General features: G+C 37.4%; 2 pseudogenes; both read right to left on the minus strand.

Moving 5' to 3' along the window:
- Positions 1–311: 311 nt before the first annotated feature.
- Positions 312–1,090, minus strand: LOC119505113 (annotated as a pseudogene).
- Positions 1,091–3,691: 2,601 nt separating this feature from the next.
- On the minus strand, positions 3,692–5,157 carry LOC119505114 (annotated as a pseudogene).
- Positions 5,158–18,787: the final 13,630 nt, after the last annotated feature.

The following is an 18,787-nucleotide window of genomic DNA, read 5'->3' on the forward strand; positions in this document are numbered from 1 at the left end:
TGTGGGCTCTCCCTTGCCTTAGGACACTTAGCATATACTCTCTTATCTTCTGAAATAAATAAATAGCTGGAGCACAGGTGCATTATCATCCACTTAGCATGAGATGCAGTGGGTTCCCTGCTCCCTTAATTCTTAACTTTGTGTCTGCATCTCATTTCTGTGCCACACTGTCAGCAACATGTACTTAAAGTATTATCTCAACTCTCAGCCTGAATTAGGAGGACTGATCTTCAGTTCAGTCCTGCCAGCAGAAATTGTTCAATTTTTCATTATATTTATTGTAGGAACTATGTACATTCTAGAAGGTTCCTTTAGTGCTGCACTGTTCTTTTTTTCCCAGAAATCAGAGGTCCAGCAAATTCCACAAAGTCATCAATAAGAACAGGCCATGCTACTTCTTTATAATTAGACATGTCATCTGAAATTATCATACTGAAGTGTAAAAGAAGATTCCAATACAATATCATTCTGTATTTACCACTTATGATGTTTCCAAAAACATTTTGTTCCATAAGTCTAAGAACCTAAATCTTCCATTAAAAACTAAATTCCAGTTTCATGGCTCTAATCCACTAAGTTTGGTCACTTCTGGATCTAATCCTTTTTGTCCTGGATTATTTGTAAATTAAAAGTAAACTGGTAAAAGTTCTTAAGTCCTCCTGGTTCTTTCAGTTATTATTCCATCTTGGGTATTGGGCCCTTTGGTTTTTATGTACTGTCACATCCTAATTCTTTCATGCCTTCTGTGAACTCCTGTTTGGAGAACTGGAGCTGTGCTGCTTCTCTGGACTTCCATGCAGTGATCAACAAACTAATAATTGCAAGGATCGAGTCCCAGGAATCACATAACTTCTGTCTACCATCTATTCAAATTTTATTTTCATATTGAGGATCTTTGTATCTATTGCACAGTTGTTCTAACTTCTTTCTGTCCAATGATGCTGTTACACTCCCTCATGTCTGTTGCAACATCTAACTTCCCATCATTTTGGGATAGACAATTTACTGCTGTTTTTTCATCAGATTGTGTGAAGATCATAAACTGACAAACTTTGTCCTGTGCTGAGTTCATCTTGCTCATGTTGGTGTCCCTGAGTCTCTTCCTTCTTCCTCTGGCTTCTCAAAGAATGCACTGCCCCATGGTGGCTCCTCTCCCAGGCTAGCACATATCCCACACTGTTTAGTGCTGGGCATCCCCAGCACAGCTGCAGAAGGCAGCCACAGACCACTAAGAGACATTGGGATCTGTCCACCCTTTATTTTTTATCAATTAACAAAAATCTTGTTTAAAATGCCTATCATATTACAGACTTAAGTGTTGTGAATTGCCTTAAATGATTGTAATTCACAAGTAGTATAAAATAGAATATATGTGCATATCTTAGCAGGAAATAAAGGTGACATAATACTGTTAATGGCTCACTTTTTTTCCATTTTTATTGAAATTGTTCAGATACCATACAATTATCCAAAGATCCAAAGTGTACAATCACTTGCCCCTGGGTACCCTCATACAGCTGTGCATCCATCACACTCAATTTTTGTTCAATTTTTAGAAAATTTTCATTACTCCAGACAAGAAATAAAGTGAAAGATGAAAAAAGAAGAAAAGAAAAGGAAAATCTAATCCTCCCCTATCCCTAACCAATCCCCCTCAAGTGTTGACTTGTAGTATTGGTATAGTACATTTGTTACTGTTTATGAAAAAATTTTGAATTACTACTAACTGTATAGTTTGTAATAGGTATATAGTTCTTCCCTATATGCCCCTCTATTATTAACTTCTAATTGTATTGTCATACATTTGTTCTGGTTCATGGAAGTGATTTCTAGTATTTGTACAGTTGATCATGGACATTGCCCACCATAGGATTCAGTTTTATACATTCCCATCTTTTGACCTCCAACTTTCTTTCTGGTGATATATATGACTCCAAGCTTCCCTTTTCCACCTCATTCACACACCATTTGGTGCTGTTAGTTATTCTCACCTCTTGCTACCAACACCCCTGTTCATTTCCAAACGTTTAAGTTCAACCTAATTGAACATTCTGCTCATACTAAGCAACCACTCCCCATTCTTAAGCCTCGTCCTATATCTTGGTACCTTATATTTCATGTCTATGAGTTTACATATTATAATTAGTTCCTATCAGTGAGACCCTGCAATAATTGCCCTTATGTTTCTGGCTTATTTCACTCAGTATATTGCCCTCAAAGTTTTGTCATCAACCCATTTTTTTAATATGGTTTTGTTCACTCACCATACATTCCATCCCAAGTAAATAATCAATGGTTCTCTGCATGGTCATACATTTATGTGTTCACCACCTTCACCACTATCTATATAAGGGTATCTACATTTCTTCCACAAGGCAGGAGGGAGAGTCAAAGAAGGTAGGAAGGCAAAAGAAAGAGGGAAAAAAAATGACAGCTAGGAAGCAGCAAAAGGAAAATAACCTTAAATCAAAGTAGAATAAAGAATCAGACAATACCACCAATGTCAAGTGTCTAACATGCCTCCCCTATCCCCCCCCTCTTATCTGCATTTACCTTGGTATATCACCTTTGTTACATTAAAGGAAGCATAATACAATGATTCTATTACTTACAGTCTCTAGTTTATGCTGATTGCATCCCTCCCCCAATGCCTCCCCATTTTTAACACCTTGCAAGGTTGACATTTGCTTGTTCTCTCTCATAAAAGAACATATTCGTACATTTTATCACAATTGTTGAATACTCTAGATTTCACCAAGTTACACAGTTCCAGTCATCTTTCCTCCTTTCTTGTGGTGTCTCACATGCTCCTCACCTTCCTCTCTCAACTGTATTCATAGTTACCTTTGTTCAGTGTACTTACATTGTTGTGCTACCATCTCCCTAAATTGTGTTCCAAACCATGCACTCCTGTCTTCTATCACCCTGTTGTGCTCCCTTTAGTATTTCCTGTAGGGCAGGTGTCTTGTTCACAAAGTCTCTCATTGTCTGTTTGTCAGAAAATATTTTGAGCTCTCCCTCATATTTGAAGGGCAGCTTTGCTGGATATAGGATTCTTGGTTGGTGGTTTTTCTCTTTCAGTATCTTAAATATATCACACCACTTCCTTCTTGCCTCCATGGTTTCTGCTGAGAGATCTGCACAGTCTTATTAAGCTTCCTTTGTATGTAATGGATCGCTTTTCTCTTGCTTCGTTCAGGATTCTCTCTTTGTCTTTGACATTTGATAGTCTGATTATTAAGTGTCTTGGAGTAGGCCTATTCATATAGATGATGTAACAATTACTGTTAATGGCTCACTTTTAAAGATGAATTTAAAGAAATACAGGTCTGTCATGCTTAGGAGGACTTCCTCATAGCACAAAGAAATACAAATTAGCTCAAAATTTTAAGCAGTGAATTACTAAAATAAATTATATACTTTAACTATCAATGCATTTTGAACATGTTTCAAATATACTTATTTTATGCTTATTATTAAATATAAAGATGTTTAAGAAAATATTTGTAACTAATAAAAAGCAGATTGAAGAATATACATGTTCTGTGTATGGAAATAAGTAAAGTATTTTATTGTCCAGACCAAGAGATCTTTTTATGCTGGGCTTTATCTATGCAATTCTGTTACAATACCACCTCATTAGCATCACAGAAACACATGCATGCATGGAAGAAATCCCAGTAATTTTAGTTTAAAGCTCATACTGCCTTTTGAGGGCCTGTATATCTTCTAAAGTGAATGGGTTGCTCAGTGTGTGTGAAGGGTTATCAAACAAGTGTTCAATTATTTTTATTAATAAGGTTATTTTTCAGAGACTGAATGAGGAGGAGGAATGTATCCCCTTCAATTTTGTTACTCAACAACACTGGCAAATCTTTTGGTTAAGTGACAGCTAAAAGATCTGCATAGGCTTCCTTATCTTTCCTAGTATTTATAGCATTCATAAGTTTACCAGTTTCATAGGCATTGTTAGGTTTGGAGAGCTGCAGTTCCTCATAGTATTCTGGTGGACCATTGCTTTCATTTACATTTTCAGAAGAAAGACAGTCAATGGGGATCTCTCATATTCTCAGTCTCCTCTTTATTGCCTTCATTCACCTCTTGAATCTCAATTTTCCTTCTTTCTTTTACTTTGTTGAATGATGTGGTATTACTATTAATATTAAAGAATCTGGTTACTTCTAGTTCCATTTTTGCATGAACAATACTTGGATCTAATGGGAGTACTTTATTGAGATCTTTTAAAGTTTTTTCATAATTCTTGAGTCATTTATGAGTGAGAGCTCCCCTGTACCAGGCTTTCACATTCCCATCCTCCATGTGAAGCACCTGATGACAGTCCAGCTTTGCCTCTTCAAACTGGCACAGCTTCAAGTGACAGACAGCTCTGTTTGTATATATGGCACACTCCTGGTTGTTAATCTTTAAGAATTCACTGTATTATGGAGGGCATCTCTACAGTTTCTGTCCTTCATACACTTATTTCCTTCTTCCTTCAGAGTTCTAAACATTTTTCATCCAGTATGCCTGGCTGGCACTGGCTGCATAAATCTTGTGCTTGGTCTAGGGTCATTTCTGATGCAGGTTGTAACATTCCAGTTGCATGGAGATGGGAAGATCTGGGATAGATGACAGTATTTCCCAGCAGCTTGGTCCATCCAGATGCATTAAAATTCTTGTTATTCTGTTAGGACTCTCATTTGCTATCTGGATTTCACAGTCTATTTGCAACACTGTTCTATAATCCACATAAGCTTTCTGATATGGCTTTAAAGTTTCATAGGTCATTGCTTGTCACAGAAGAGGTTTGATCAAGAATAGATGAAGTTCCAATGTCCTGTTGCAATCTTGAATGCAGCCACTGAGTTTCCTCGCTTTAGGTAAAATGCTGCTCTATTTGAATATAGGATACTTAGATCATCTGCACTTTCACTTCTTGCAGGCTCCAGTTGCTGTATTGCTGCCAAGTACTCATAGTGGCCTCCATGAACTGCCCCTTTTGAAAACAGCTCCTTGCCCTAACACTTCAGGCTGGCTGGGGTGACCCAGGTGGGAGAAGACATGGACTGGCAGGCTCTAGGGACACCTTGGCCTTGGTGGGGTCCCTAGCACCCCACCCACCAATTGGGTGCCCACTGAGGTGCCTTCAGTCACCATGGCTCCTGGCCTGCCCAGCTTGTAGGCACCAGAACTTCCACACCTGCTCCCACTGTGGGGCTCTCCTCACCAGCTGCTTGCCCTTGAACTTTATTTTTAACTATGCACTTCCTCCAGGGAATTCCATGTTTTTGTCCATAGAGATCCAGTGTGTCTGATTTTCTGCTGTATCTCAAGTATCAAGAAATTTCATGGTACAAAGAATTCAGTCAAAAGTACTCCATGAATGAATAAAGGAAATGCATATTCAATATTTTATGGACTTTACATTTTTAATTGTCTGAAAAATCAATCAAAGTGAACAGTGTGTGGTCCCACAGAATGAAGCCTTGAATAGATTCAGTAACTGAGTAATCAGGGTGTGTCCTGTGTAATTTACCACTGATTAGGTTTATTAGTTATTTTCCCCTACATAAAAGGAAGACACAATAAAGGTGGCATTTCACCAGAGAAGAAGCAGTTGAAAATTGCAGGACATGGGAGAAGATAAAAGTGCTGCTTTCCTGTGGAACCTCCCTCAGAATCTAGTTAACCTCACTGTCTCCTACATTTTTGCTTCTGGTGAGTTCTCCATTTATTTAGAGGTAAGCCAACCTCACTCATTCTCATTTTATAAATCCCATCAATTTTCAGCATTTTTTCCTCAAAGCAATACTTCAAAACATTTAAATCAAAAAATGTTTCTCTCTACTATTATTTCTCTATTTCTTCTCTCTCCCCAGAGTTGTCATCAATTAATTTATACATTATCACATATTCATTTATGATAAAATGGGGCCATTATTTGCCTCAAGAAGTTTGTGATGTAACTAGTCTAAGAAAACAGGAACATACAAAAGAACCACAGAAATGTAATATTTGATGACCTAAAATCCTTGCTAGTAAAGTAGTCATACTACTTTTTAAATTTCAGGAGAGTACATTAAAAAAATAAAATGATATTATTTCTTTCAGTGTCAAATACAAGTGGCTAAAATGAGAATATATTGTTTGATTTTTCTGAGGAAATAATATGGCTTTTTAATATCTAAAGTGATTCCCCAATTTTTCAATAGTGTAATTTTTTTCATTGGTTAAAGCACATCCTATTTATAGGAAAATAAAAATGAAGCTCCCATTTATTCCAGGAATCCCTAATATTTTGAACCTTGTAGGCTCTCCAGTCTGTAGGACTTCAGCTAAATCTTACTTGGAAGAGATGTACGCTGAATGTTCTTTCTCTTGATAGTAAAATATGTACATTCAAGAATGGTATAATACGCTATTTCCTTGAATGTGAACTTTCAGTACAAATACTTCTGTTTATATATTTTGCATATTTTATATATGTGATGTCCACAGCCTGACAGAAAGTTGGTAGATTACAAGTCCTGTAAGAGTTTATAAGCAAAACAGGAAGGATTCTATTTCTGCAGAGAAACCACTGCTCAGCACCACTGAAGTTCACAAATCAGGGAGGCTGCTGAGAAAACACATAAAGGTTGTCTTTGAAACATTAGAAAAATGACATAATTAAATGAAATAATCTGTTTTCTTTCATTGGATCTACTCAATTTACCAAATTAAAGGGTAAATCTTTTATAAGAACCACATAACTTCATTAGAATTATCATGACTGGCACTCCACATAATCAAGAAGTGTTCTTCAGAATCCATGTCTCCTGAAGTTATCAATGACATAAGAGGAGAGTTTGTCTTGAAAAGAGTGTTTTTGCTAGAGAAGGAAAGAAGTTCTGAGATCCAAAGTGTAGAGGCAGCATACACAATGGAGAATTTTCTTCATTGTCTTTCCCAAATTATTTGATTTCTGGTGAGTATTGGAGAGATTTTTTTACCAAGATGGACATTCCTCCCTTTATTCGGAAATTAAAATTTAATCAGAATTTAATTGTTTAATCTGACTTAGGCATTTGTGGGCAGATATTCCAAGGATAGTGTAGGAGGTTGTAACATGATATTTCTGTGTATTTAAAATGTATAAGTAATGGCCAAAGTGAAACTTGTCTGATCTTACTATTCAGAGGTTGATTTTTCTGCATTTAGACCAGTAGAGAAGGGAGAATATAAATAGTTGCATAGAGGGATAGACAGATAGATAGGCAAAGGCAAACTGGTTGAGTTGCCTGAAGGAGTAATAGGATAGCAATTAACTGGGGGTGGAAGAGAAAGACTAACTTTGGAATTCAATGAAGGGATCTCTGAGGGATTGACATTTAAACTAAGATTGAAAGAAAACAAATATTGAATGGGAAGGTGTGTTTGTGGATTGGGTTGAAATGAAGGGTGAATATAGTCCTCAGTAGAGATAACAGCAATGTTTAATTGTGTTTAGCAGTTTCAAGAAGACATATAGAAGATCAATCCCTAAATGTGTTATAGAGCCTTTAACTAAGGTTGGAGACTAAGGAAGAAGTAATATTTATATTTTGGGTGTAGAAGAGGTAATGTCTTGCACTATATTTCATTTAGGTACACATAATTAAGCCAGTAGCAATGATAGCACAGAAATGGGATCCAGGTATGCCTTTTGTCATTTTCTATTTAGAGATAGCAATGGAAGATGTTAATGAAATTGAATAAATTTCTGAATATTCCAGTACAAGGCATAAAGTAAGAAGATAAGTGGGGCTAGGATTTAGTTTAAGATGTTTCAACAGTGCCATTTGAGGAGTTTTTGCGGCAGACTTGGGGAAGGGGTGCCTAGAGGAGTTTGAATAAAGTTAGGAGATGTGATGTCAGAGAAAGCAAGGAAAAAGAAAGCCCTAAAAAGGAGATTGTGGTCAAATTCTTTTGTTCCAAGTAAGGATTTATTTATGGGGAGATCATTAGTGATTTCAAATTTTATGAATGGACATATGGGTTTTGATTTTTATGGGTCAGAGGTTGAGGTGAATGTGACGATATGATAGGTGCACTTTAAGTTTGTCAAGGGAAGATTTGGAATGTGTGATTTGAGAGAAAATATATTCACAATTGTGCATTTTTTTTCAAAATGGAAGAGGCAGAAACAAGCTTAATTGGTCAGATGGATTGTGAAAAGAGGAAGAGGATTCTGATACAGGAAATTTAATTTATAATCAACAATATAGTTCACAAGAAAACATAAGATTGAGATCAATTAGAGACATTGGGTTTGGCCAGAGGTAACATGACTATTCTATGTAATAGGAGAGAAGCAGTAACAAATGTACATGCATTTAGGGATATTTGAAGATATTATAGTATTATAGTGTAACTTGGCAAATAATCCATCTGCTTAAAATGAGGTAATCTCATTTGTTGAAAACATGAGGAAATGACAGAGTGCATGAGATTCAAAAGATCTGGAGAAAATTTGGAGTATACACTCTATGAAGGAATGATTTAATTAGTAAGACATTGTATAGTTGCAGTTATATTTGAAAATCTCTAGGAATCATGAATCTGTGCTTACACCAGGATCAATGTCTCATTCAGTACTGTGCCAGATGACGTCATGGAAAATTGCAGGTATTTGTAGTCACTGAATGTGGAGGTTTTGATTTGTCAATGTTGTAAACAGAGGGACAAAATATTGGTCTTGTTTAGTATCTGATGGAATTAAAACAGGATGACGTTAGTTGAGAGGGGTGAGTGCACTACAGGAACCATGTAGAAGAAGATTCTAGGTGCGGGGAGTATTTTTGTGGATAAACTAGGAGAGGAGGTTGTGGACACTGGGTATTTGTTGTGAGAGGAAGATTCCAGGAGAAACCTGTGTGTGGTGTGCAAAACTCCAGGAATTTAATTTTGGGAGACAAGCAGAGCAAAATTCTAATTCCATCTGTGTCATCTTCTAGCTATCTAATTTTGTCATAATACTAAAATTTTCTGAACCTCTGAACATGTTATTTGTTATCTTGGTAAATAAACCATAAACTGCAGGATTATTGTGAGGATTAAATAAGCAAACACAATCACCAAGCAGAGTCACACATAATACATCAGTTTTCCTCATTTTTTCTAGGACTCTTATACAAATTGGTGAGTTAAGCTTACTATTGTTATCACAAATTATCATTTGTCCATGGAATATGTTTAATTATTAACACTGTTTTGGGGAATAATTTACTGCTTATAAATGATTGTTGCTTTTATTCATACATGCAGACACACACACCACATATATATAGAGAGAAAGAGAAATGCAGAGATGATCCCACAATTGATACTTAATATGGGACAGGACTGAAGCAAACATTTTACTAAATTATCAGGTGGTGCAACTAGATACCATCACAAATGGCTTCATTCTCTATTTTCTGACATTCCTGGCCTTCAGAGGATTGTTGCATATGATAGAAACCGTATTAAAATGTACTCCTGTTACTTTCTTTTTTTTCTTTTTTTTTACAGTGCATAGAATTTACTGAAGGAATAAATGTGGGGTGTGAAAGGTATCAAGACTCATGTCCAGATTTTTTTATATTCATTTTGTTGAGATATATTCACATACCATGCAGCCATACAAAACAAATCATACATTTGATTTTTCACAGTACCATTACATAGTTGTACATTCATCACCAAAATCAATCCCTGACACCTTCATTACCACACAAACAAAAATAACAAGATTTATAATTAAAGTGAAAAAGAGCAATTAAAGTAAAAAAGAACACTGGGTGCCTTTGTCTGTTTCCTTCCCCCATTTTTCTACTCATCCATCCATAAACTAGACAAAGGGGAGCGTGCTCCTTATGGCTTTCCCAATCCCATTGTCACCCCTCATAAGCTACATTTTTATACAATCATCTTCAAGATTAATGGTTTCTGGGTTGCAGTTTGATAGATTCAGGTATCTATTGCCAGCTACCCCCAATTCATTAGAACCTGAAAAGGGTTGTCTATATTGTGCATAAGAGTGCCCACCAGGGTGACCTTTCAGCTCATTTTGGAATCTCTCTGCCACTGAAGTTTATTTCATTTCCTTTCATTTCCCCTTTTTGGTCAAGAAGATGCTCTCCATCCCGTGATGCTGGGTCCACATTCCTCTCTGGGAGTCATAATCCATGTTGCCAGGGAGATTCACCTTTCAGGGAGGGCAGTGATTTCACCTTTCAAGTTGGCTTAGCTAGAGAGAGAGGGCCATATCTGAGCAACAAAGAGGCATTTGGGAGGAGGCCCTTAGGCACAATTATAGGAGGCCTAGCCTCTCCTTTGAAGCAACAGTCTTTGCAAGGGCAAGTCCTGCAGTAGAGGGCTCAACCCATCAAACCACCAGTCCCCTATGTCTGTGAGCACATTAGCAAACATCAAGGTGGGGCAGCCCAACACCCATGCATTCTCTCCACGAGCTCCTCTAGGGGGCTCTGCATACTTTTTTCCTTGTTTTTTTTTTTTAACCTTTTTTTAATCAACTGTACAAAAATAAAAAAATAAAACAATAAAAAAACATACAGTAAAAGAACTTTTCAAAGAGACCATAACAAGGGAGTAAGAAAAAGACAACTAACCTAAGATTACTTTATTTTCAGCATGTTCCTACTCTACCCCAAGAAAGTAACCTAATATAGCAACATTTCTGTGAACTTGTTCCTACTATACCCATCAGAAATTAACAGGCCATAGTCATTCCTGGGCATTCCCAGAACATTAAATTTACCCATGATAGCTTATCTGTTCTTATTGGATTATAATTCCCCCTTCCTTAATTCTCTCTATCACTAGTTCCCCTACATTCTACATTATAAACCATTCATTTTACATTTTTCAAAGTTCACATTAGTGGTAGCATATATTTCTCTTTTTGTGCCTGGCTTATTTCACTGAGCATTATGTCTTCAAGTTTCATCCATGTTGTCATGTTTCATGACTTCATTCCTTCTTACTGTCGTGTGTATACACCACATTTTATTTATCAACTCATCTGTTGAGGTCATTTGGGTTGTTTCCATCTCTTGGCAATTGTGAATAATGCTGCTATGAACATTGGCATGCAAATATCTGTTCATGTCACTGCTTTCCAATCATCTGGGTATATACCGAGTAGCGCAATCACTGGATTGAAGGGTGACTCTGTATCTAGTTTTCTAAGGAACTGCCAGACTGACTTCCAGAGGGGCTGAAGCATTATACAGGTCACCAACAATGAATAAGAGTCTCAATTTCTCCACATCCTCTCCAGCATTTGTAGTTTCCTGTTTGTTTAATGGCAGCCATTCTAATTGGTGTGAGATGGTATCTCATTGTGGTCTTAATTTGCATCTCTCTAATAGCTAGTGAAGCTGAACATTTTTTCATGTGTTTCTTGGTCATTTTTATTTCCTCTTCAGAGAACTGTCTTTTCAAATCTTTTGCCCATTTTATAATTGGGCTGTCTGTACTATCATCACTGAGAGTTGCAGGATTTCTTTATATATGCAAGATATCAGTCTTTTGTCAGATACATGGTTTCCAAATTTTTTTCCCATTGAGTTGGCTGCCTCTTTACCCTTTTGACAAATCCCTTTGAGGTACAGAAACTTCTAAGTTTGCAGAGTTCCCACCTATGTATTTTTTCTTTTGTTGCTTGTGCTTTGGTTGTATGGTCTAGGAGGTAACTGCCTAATGCAAGGTCTTGAAGATGTTTCCCTACATTATCTTCTAGGAGTTTTATGGTACTTTCTTTTATATTGAGATCTTTGATCAATTTTGAGTTAATTTTTGTGCAGGGTGTGAGGTAGTGGTCTTCTTTCATTCTTTTGGATATGAATATCCAACTCTCCCAGCCCCATTTGTTGAAAAGATGATTGTAACCCAGTTCAGTCACTTTGGGAACATTATTAAAGATCAGTCAGCCATAGATCTGGTGTTCTGTCTCTGAATTCTCAATTTGATTCCATTGAACAATGTCTATCTTTGTGCAGTACCATGTTGTTTTGACAACAATGGCTTTATAATAAACTTCAAAGTCAGGGAGTGTAAGTCCTCCCACTTCATTTTGCTTTTTTAGAGTGTCTTTAGCAATTCGAGGCATCTTCCCTTTCCAAATACATTTGATTACTATCTTTTCCAAGTCTGCAAAGTAGGTTGTTGGAATTTTGATTGGGATTGCATTGAATCTGTAGATGAGTTTGGATAGAATTGACATCTTAATGACATTTAGCTTTCCTACCCATGAACATGGAATATTTTTCCATCTTTTAAGGTCCCCGTCTATTTCTTTTAGTAGAGCTATGTAGTTTTCTTTGTATAGGTCTTTTACATCTTTGGTTAAGTTTCTTCCTAAGTACTTCGTTTTTTTAGTTGCTATTGAAAATAGTATCTTTTTCTTGAGTGTCCCTTCAGCTTGTTCATTTCTAGCATATAGAAACATTACTGACTTATGGGCATTAATCTTGTATCCCACTACTTTGCTAAATTTGTTTATTAGCTCTAGTAGCTTTATCAATCTCTCAGGGTTTCCCAGACATAAAATCATATCATCTGCAAACAATGACAGTTTTACTTCTTCCTTTCCAATTTGGATGCCTTTTATTTCTTTGCCTTGCAGGATTGCCATGGCTAGCACTTCCAGCACAATGTTGAATAACAGTGGTGATAGTGGGCATTCTTGTCTTGTTCCTGATCTTAGAAGGAAGGCTTTCAGCCTGTCACCATTGAGTACTATGTTGGCTGTGGGGTTTTCATGTGTGCCCTTTATCATACTGAGAAGGTTTCTTTCAGTTCCTACCTTTTGAAGTGTTTTTATCAAAAAGAGATGTTGGATTTTGTCAAATGTTTTTTCAGCATCCATTGAGATGATCATTTGGTTTTTCCCTTTTGATTTGTTAATGTGTTGTAATACATTCATTGATTTTCTTATGCTGAAGCATCCTTGCATGCATGGAATGAACCCCACTTGGTCATGGTGTATGATTTTTTTAATGTGTCTTTGGATTTGATTTGCAAGTATTTTGTTGAGGATTTTTGTGTCTATATTCATTAGGGAGGTTGTCCTGTAGTTTTCCTTTTTTGTATCATCTTTTCCTGGTTCTGGTATTAGATTGATGCTAGATTCGTAAAATGAGTTAGGTATAGTTCCATTTTCTTTGATGTTTTGAAAGAGTTTAAGTAAGAATGGTGTCAGTTCTTTTTGGAATGTTTGGTAGAATTTCCCTGTAAAGCCATCTGGCCCTGGGCATTTATTTGTGGGAAGTTTTTGATGACTGATTGGATCTCTTTGCTTGTGATTGGTTGGTTGAGGTCTTCTGTTTCTTCTCTGGTCAGTCTAGGTTGTTCATATGTTTCCAGGAAATTGTCCATTTCCTCTACATTATTCAGTGTGTTGCTATATAGTTGTTCATAGTATCCTCTTATAATTTTTTAAATTTCTTTGGTGTCCACAGTTATGTGAACTTTCTCATTATTTTGTTTATATAGGTCTTCTCTCTTTTTGATTTTGTCAGTGTAGCTAGGAGCTTGTCAATCTTGTTGATCTTCTCAAAGAACCAACTTTTGGTGTTATTTATCCTCTCTATTTTTTTTTGTTGTTGTTGTTGTTGTTCTCTATGTCATTTATTTCTGCTTTAATCCTTGTTATTTCTTTTCTTCTGCCTGGTTTAGGATTGGTTTGCTCTTCATTTTCTAGCTTCTTCAGTTGATCCATTAGTTCTTTGATTTTGGCTCTTTCTTCTTTCTTAATATGTGTTTAGAGCTATAAATATCCCCTTCAGTACCGCTTTTGCTGCATCCCATAGGTTTTGGTGTGTTGTGTTCTCATTTTCATTCGTCTCTGTATATTTAGCAATTTTTCTTGCTATTTCTTCTTTAACCCACTGATTGTTTAGGAGCATGTTGTTCTGTCATCTTCCAGGTCTCTGATTCATTGTTCAACTTCCTCTAGTCTTGTACTATGAGTATCCAGAATGTTTTTAATTTGGTCAACACTTTCTTCAATTTCCATATGATCATCTATTTTTTTAAATTACTCTTGCAATGCCTTATTTATGCTCTTCTAGGGTCTTCTTGCTGTCCTTTATATCCTGTGCCATTGTCTCATCATTCATCTTTAGTTCTTTGATTAATTGCTCCAGGTACTGTGTCTCCTCTGATCTTTTGATTTGGATGCTTGGGCTTGGGTTATACATATCTTTTGTTTTTTTCACATGCTTTCAAATTTTCTGTTGTTTTTGGCCTCTTGGCATTTGCTTAAATTGATAGGGTTCTTTTAGGACTTGTAGACCAATTGAAATCCTTATCTCTAATTTGTCAGATCCACAGCTTTATGGTGTACACTTCAACTAACCAGCAGGTGGCATCCATGAGCTGCCTGTTCCCCTCAAGCCAGTTTTCCCAACTTTGTCTTTGTAGTGAGTGGGGGAGTGAGTCTTGTGGGGTGCAATTGGTATACATAGCTTGCATGTGTAGTTGGTGTTGCCCACCCAGTATATGAGGTGTGTGTCTGGGTAGTCAGGGAGGGGGCATCTCTAACAGTCAAATCTCCTTAGTGTTCCTGGAGTTTTAAAGCTGCTGCAATAGTCTAATCCTTCAGTTCAGTCCTGCCACAGTTTGTCTCTGCCACTGACCCACAAGTCCTTGGTATTGGTGTATGGCCCCTGAGACTTGTGAGTGGGTCCCTCTTCCAGGCCATGCACCCCCAAGTCCTCTGTTGAGGGATGACTATGCTATGTCACATGTGAGTGCCATCCCCACAGGGCAGTTCTGGGCTGCAGGACTGTGTAAGGAGACTCCAAGTCTGCTGAAAGGATGGCTGAATGGGGCACATTAATTCACACTGCTCCACCTTCCCAACTCTGGGACAACCAGCTGAGGGAGCAGGGAAGGCTACTGTCCATGACCAATTTTGTGGTGTGTGTGTGTTATTGGAAGCACTTCCATCACACTGGGTTGTCTGGGGCAGCTCTGGGCTATGGGACCAGTGATGGACAGGAGTGTTCCCTAATCAACAGGATGATGGCTGTGAGAGGATGCCCCCCTTTTCTTGGGAAGTTGTGGTGTTTAGTGAATTTTCTCAGCCACTGGATTATTGCCTTTTGTCTCAGAGCTCTCTTAGTTCTGCTGTTGTCTTGACGTGCCCAAATTGCAAGTCTTTGAGGCTTTCTGTATTTGGCTTCTTAGAGTAATTGTTTTATAAAAAGAAAAAAAGATTTAAAAAGGGCCCTCCTTGCAGATCTAATGGGTTATTGAAACACTAAGAAACAAAACAATTAGGGCCATTAAGGAAAGGTCCAGGGGGCAGAGAGACAGTTTTTCTTCTGGATTTGCATATGAACCTCAGGGCCTCAGCTCTGCCCTTCCCCTTTCTATGTTCACCAGAACTCCAAAATCCTCTGCTTTTATTTTTGAGTTTTTCTTGTTGTTTTTGCTATCCCTATCTCCTCTCTGCCAGGCTGGCTGCTCCCAGATTCTCTGGTGTCTGGTCTTGGTCTATCTATGTTTGGAGTTTGGATCAGTAGAATAAGTTTCTGATAAGAGCTGCCACTGCAGTTCTCCCTCCTCATTCCGAGTGCTGATGGCCTCTACTTCCATGGGACTGAGCCTGGTAGGGAGGGGTGTGGGTTCCCTGGCCATAAAAACTTACAGATTTTGCTGATCTCAGCAGTTCCATGTGTCCATGAATGCTGTATGAAGTATGCCCAATGTCAAATTGCTCTGCGGTGTCCAATCCATACAGTTTCTGGCTTTCTACCTACTTCCCTGGAGGAGTTACTAAAACATACACCTTACCACTCCACCATCTTGCCCCACCTCCTGTTACTTTCTAAAACATGGGATGTTGAGTTCTTGATTTGGAGGATGGACATTACTGATTACTCCAGATGAAGTTAGTGCTTAAATTGATTAGCATCCTCATAAAGTAATTTTGAAGTTCCATGATAGATCTCCAAATCCATTAGGAAAAGATCTGAAAGTCAGGGTTTAGGAGACTGATGGAGTGATCTTTCCAGAAACCTCAAGGAGTTGAACCAAGATAATTCAAGGCATGTGCGTACAGAACAAGGGTGGGATAGAGCAGGAAGAAAGTGATATCCAGAGGGTGGAGATAGATACTAGAGCATAAACCAAAAGTACTTAAATCTGAGAGTTTCCACAATATTTACCTGCATGTGAAAACCAAAATCCACATTTGGTATGAGAGATACCTATTTTTGGATCATGGAGGGATTGAAATACTCTGAGCACCATGGGATAATTGACACATGAAATGCAATGATTTTCACATTCTTATCTGTAAGATATCTGTTTTCATTTTTAGTAACATGAACCATAGCCTTCTTATATTTGAATTTAGGAGATAAGAGTCATTCCTGTTTCTTTTAGAGTACACTACATGATTCTGTTGGTTGGACTGTGGAGATTACTTACAGATGAAGGTTTTGGTATTAATGAGAGGGAGCAGGTCTGGAAATTGTGGGCAAGTCATGAAACTCTTGGCTTCTTTCCTCAACCTCAGCATTGGCTGCTTAGTGCTTGGATTGCCTGAGGGTGAGAAAACGGAGGAAGACAATTGGTAGTGGAACTATTGACAATGAAAACACTGATGAGTAGGTAATTGCTATTTCTACAGAAATAAAACCTCCATGCAAGTATACAGGTTTCTTCTACTGGCCTGGCACATTTTAAGTACGCTCATGGGATAGCAACATATTTAAGATCCTCTTACTTAAATATTCCTGACTCTGGCAAAAACATGGTGGGCCAGGACCTGAGTGAGAAGTAATCTCCTTTCCAATGTTTACACTAAGTGTTTCCAGCCCCTATTAAAGCTGTTTATTCACAGAAGATATGTGATAGTATTTGTTTTCCTCTGGCAGCCCATGCCCTTGGTGGGGCTCATTCACTATGTTTGTGGTAGTAATGTGCTTAGGATTATTGAGAATAAAATGGACAGACATGAGTAACTGCAAAACTTAAAAGTTCTATAGACAGACAGTACATAAGGTGAGTTCAATCAGTCCAGTGGCATGAGTGCTGTGGTGAGGGCTATGCTTTGTTCAGCAAAGCATGAGAAAAATGCCATACAAGAAAATGAAAAGTAATGTATTTCTTTTATCCAATAGTTAACCTCTTACAATTTTGATAGAATGTAGTTGCACATTTTGAAAAGATGTTTGAAATTCTCATTACCATCTTGTCTAGAGTTAACCATTTTCTCTTCATAAACAACATCTGTAAAACTTTGGTAAATGGAAGCAATGAACAGGGAGTACTTTTCCTTACTTTAAGCTGTGCATATAAGAAAAGTCCTATAGATAGTATTATGACCTGTAAAATTATTTGAAGAACTAGAAAGCAGCAGACCAGAACCAGTAAAGAGTCAGTTTTATCCCTGAACAGAGAGTCAACATGAAGATACAAAAGACAAAGTGAAAACTGGTTTGGAGATCCAGGGAATATTGAGTATGGGAGGCCTCCTACCACAGGAAGAGTCAGCCTACAGCTGTATTTTAGTATAGTAGATTCTGGGGGCTATGATTTTACTACTGAAAACTTAAGATCATATCTCATAATGAACACCTGAGTTTTATAGAGTTGAAAGAGGAAGAGCTTATGTCCCCAGGCTCTATACAAAGCCCATTCAGTTCTGCAGAATTCTGTACATTGCTTCAAGAACTTGTGCCATTTTAATGAGTAATAGATCTATTAGGTCTCCATAACAAGTGCTGGCTCGATAGGAATCATCAGATTTTTGGGGTTTTCAAAATATGTAAGAGTTTATTAAACAATTTTTAGATGGGGAAATTGAGGTCATTACAGGTGATTCATGTTAGTTTATATGGATTTTAAATTTGAGTCCAGGTGAGGTCAGTTAACACAGGAAAGAATGAGAAAACAATGCATGAAAAAAGTAGTTTATTACTCTCAGACCATTAGGGAGAGAATGTTGTCATGTGGAGTTGGTGGCATGCAAGAGAAGCACTGGTTTTGTGTGGGCAGCACACAAGCAGGGTAAAAGGGATTCATGAGCTTGTGTCTTTACTGTGGCACAGGGGTGTGTTAGTTGATATTACCTCAAGAGCCAGAGATTGCTTAAAGAAAATAACTGTGAAAAGGAAAGGGGCATGGTACCAGGGTTGTAGGAATGGTTGCCTTACAATTTGGAATCACCTGTGGGTTCTTGATGAGTCATGTTGGTTATGTTGGTGGTTACCACAGATGTAGGTTTGTTCTGAGTAGCTAGTCTGTAGGTATTGAAAAATGTTAACTAGCCCAAAAGTTGAGGTTGAGGCAAGTTGCTCGGCAAAATTAATGTGGATACTAAGGTGGAACACAAAAATATTTTGGTAGGATACAGGGGAATATTTAAACTATAATTATGTTAAAAAGTGTCAGATCATAAAGAATACTTCCCTTTTGATGAGGCTGTATATTTACTTGAAATTGATGGGGAAGAGAGATTTATTTTTTAATTCACAAGTGCAAATTTCATTATCTCCATCTTGAACTTATCATCAATTAGTGGGCAAATTTTCAGATATATCACACCATATGTTATGAAATATTGCCTTATGGTGAAATTTTATGTATTCAGGATGTGTATGTCTCTGTGAGTACCCTGAAAGGTAGATGTCAGATTAGCAGTCAGAATGATCTGACAGGAATCTCAGAGTTTATTTTTATTAGTTTTATTGAGATATATTTAATACAATACAATCATCCATGGTGTACAATCAACTGTTCACAGGAC

The sequence above is a fragment of the Choloepus didactylus genome, chromosome 10 (assembly GCF_015220235.1).
Source record: "Choloepus didactylus isolate mChoDid1 chromosome 10, mChoDid1.pri, whole genome shotgun sequence".
Taxonomy (NCBI): Eukaryota; Metazoa; Chordata; class Mammalia; order Pilosa; family Megalonychidae; genus Choloepus; species Choloepus didactylus.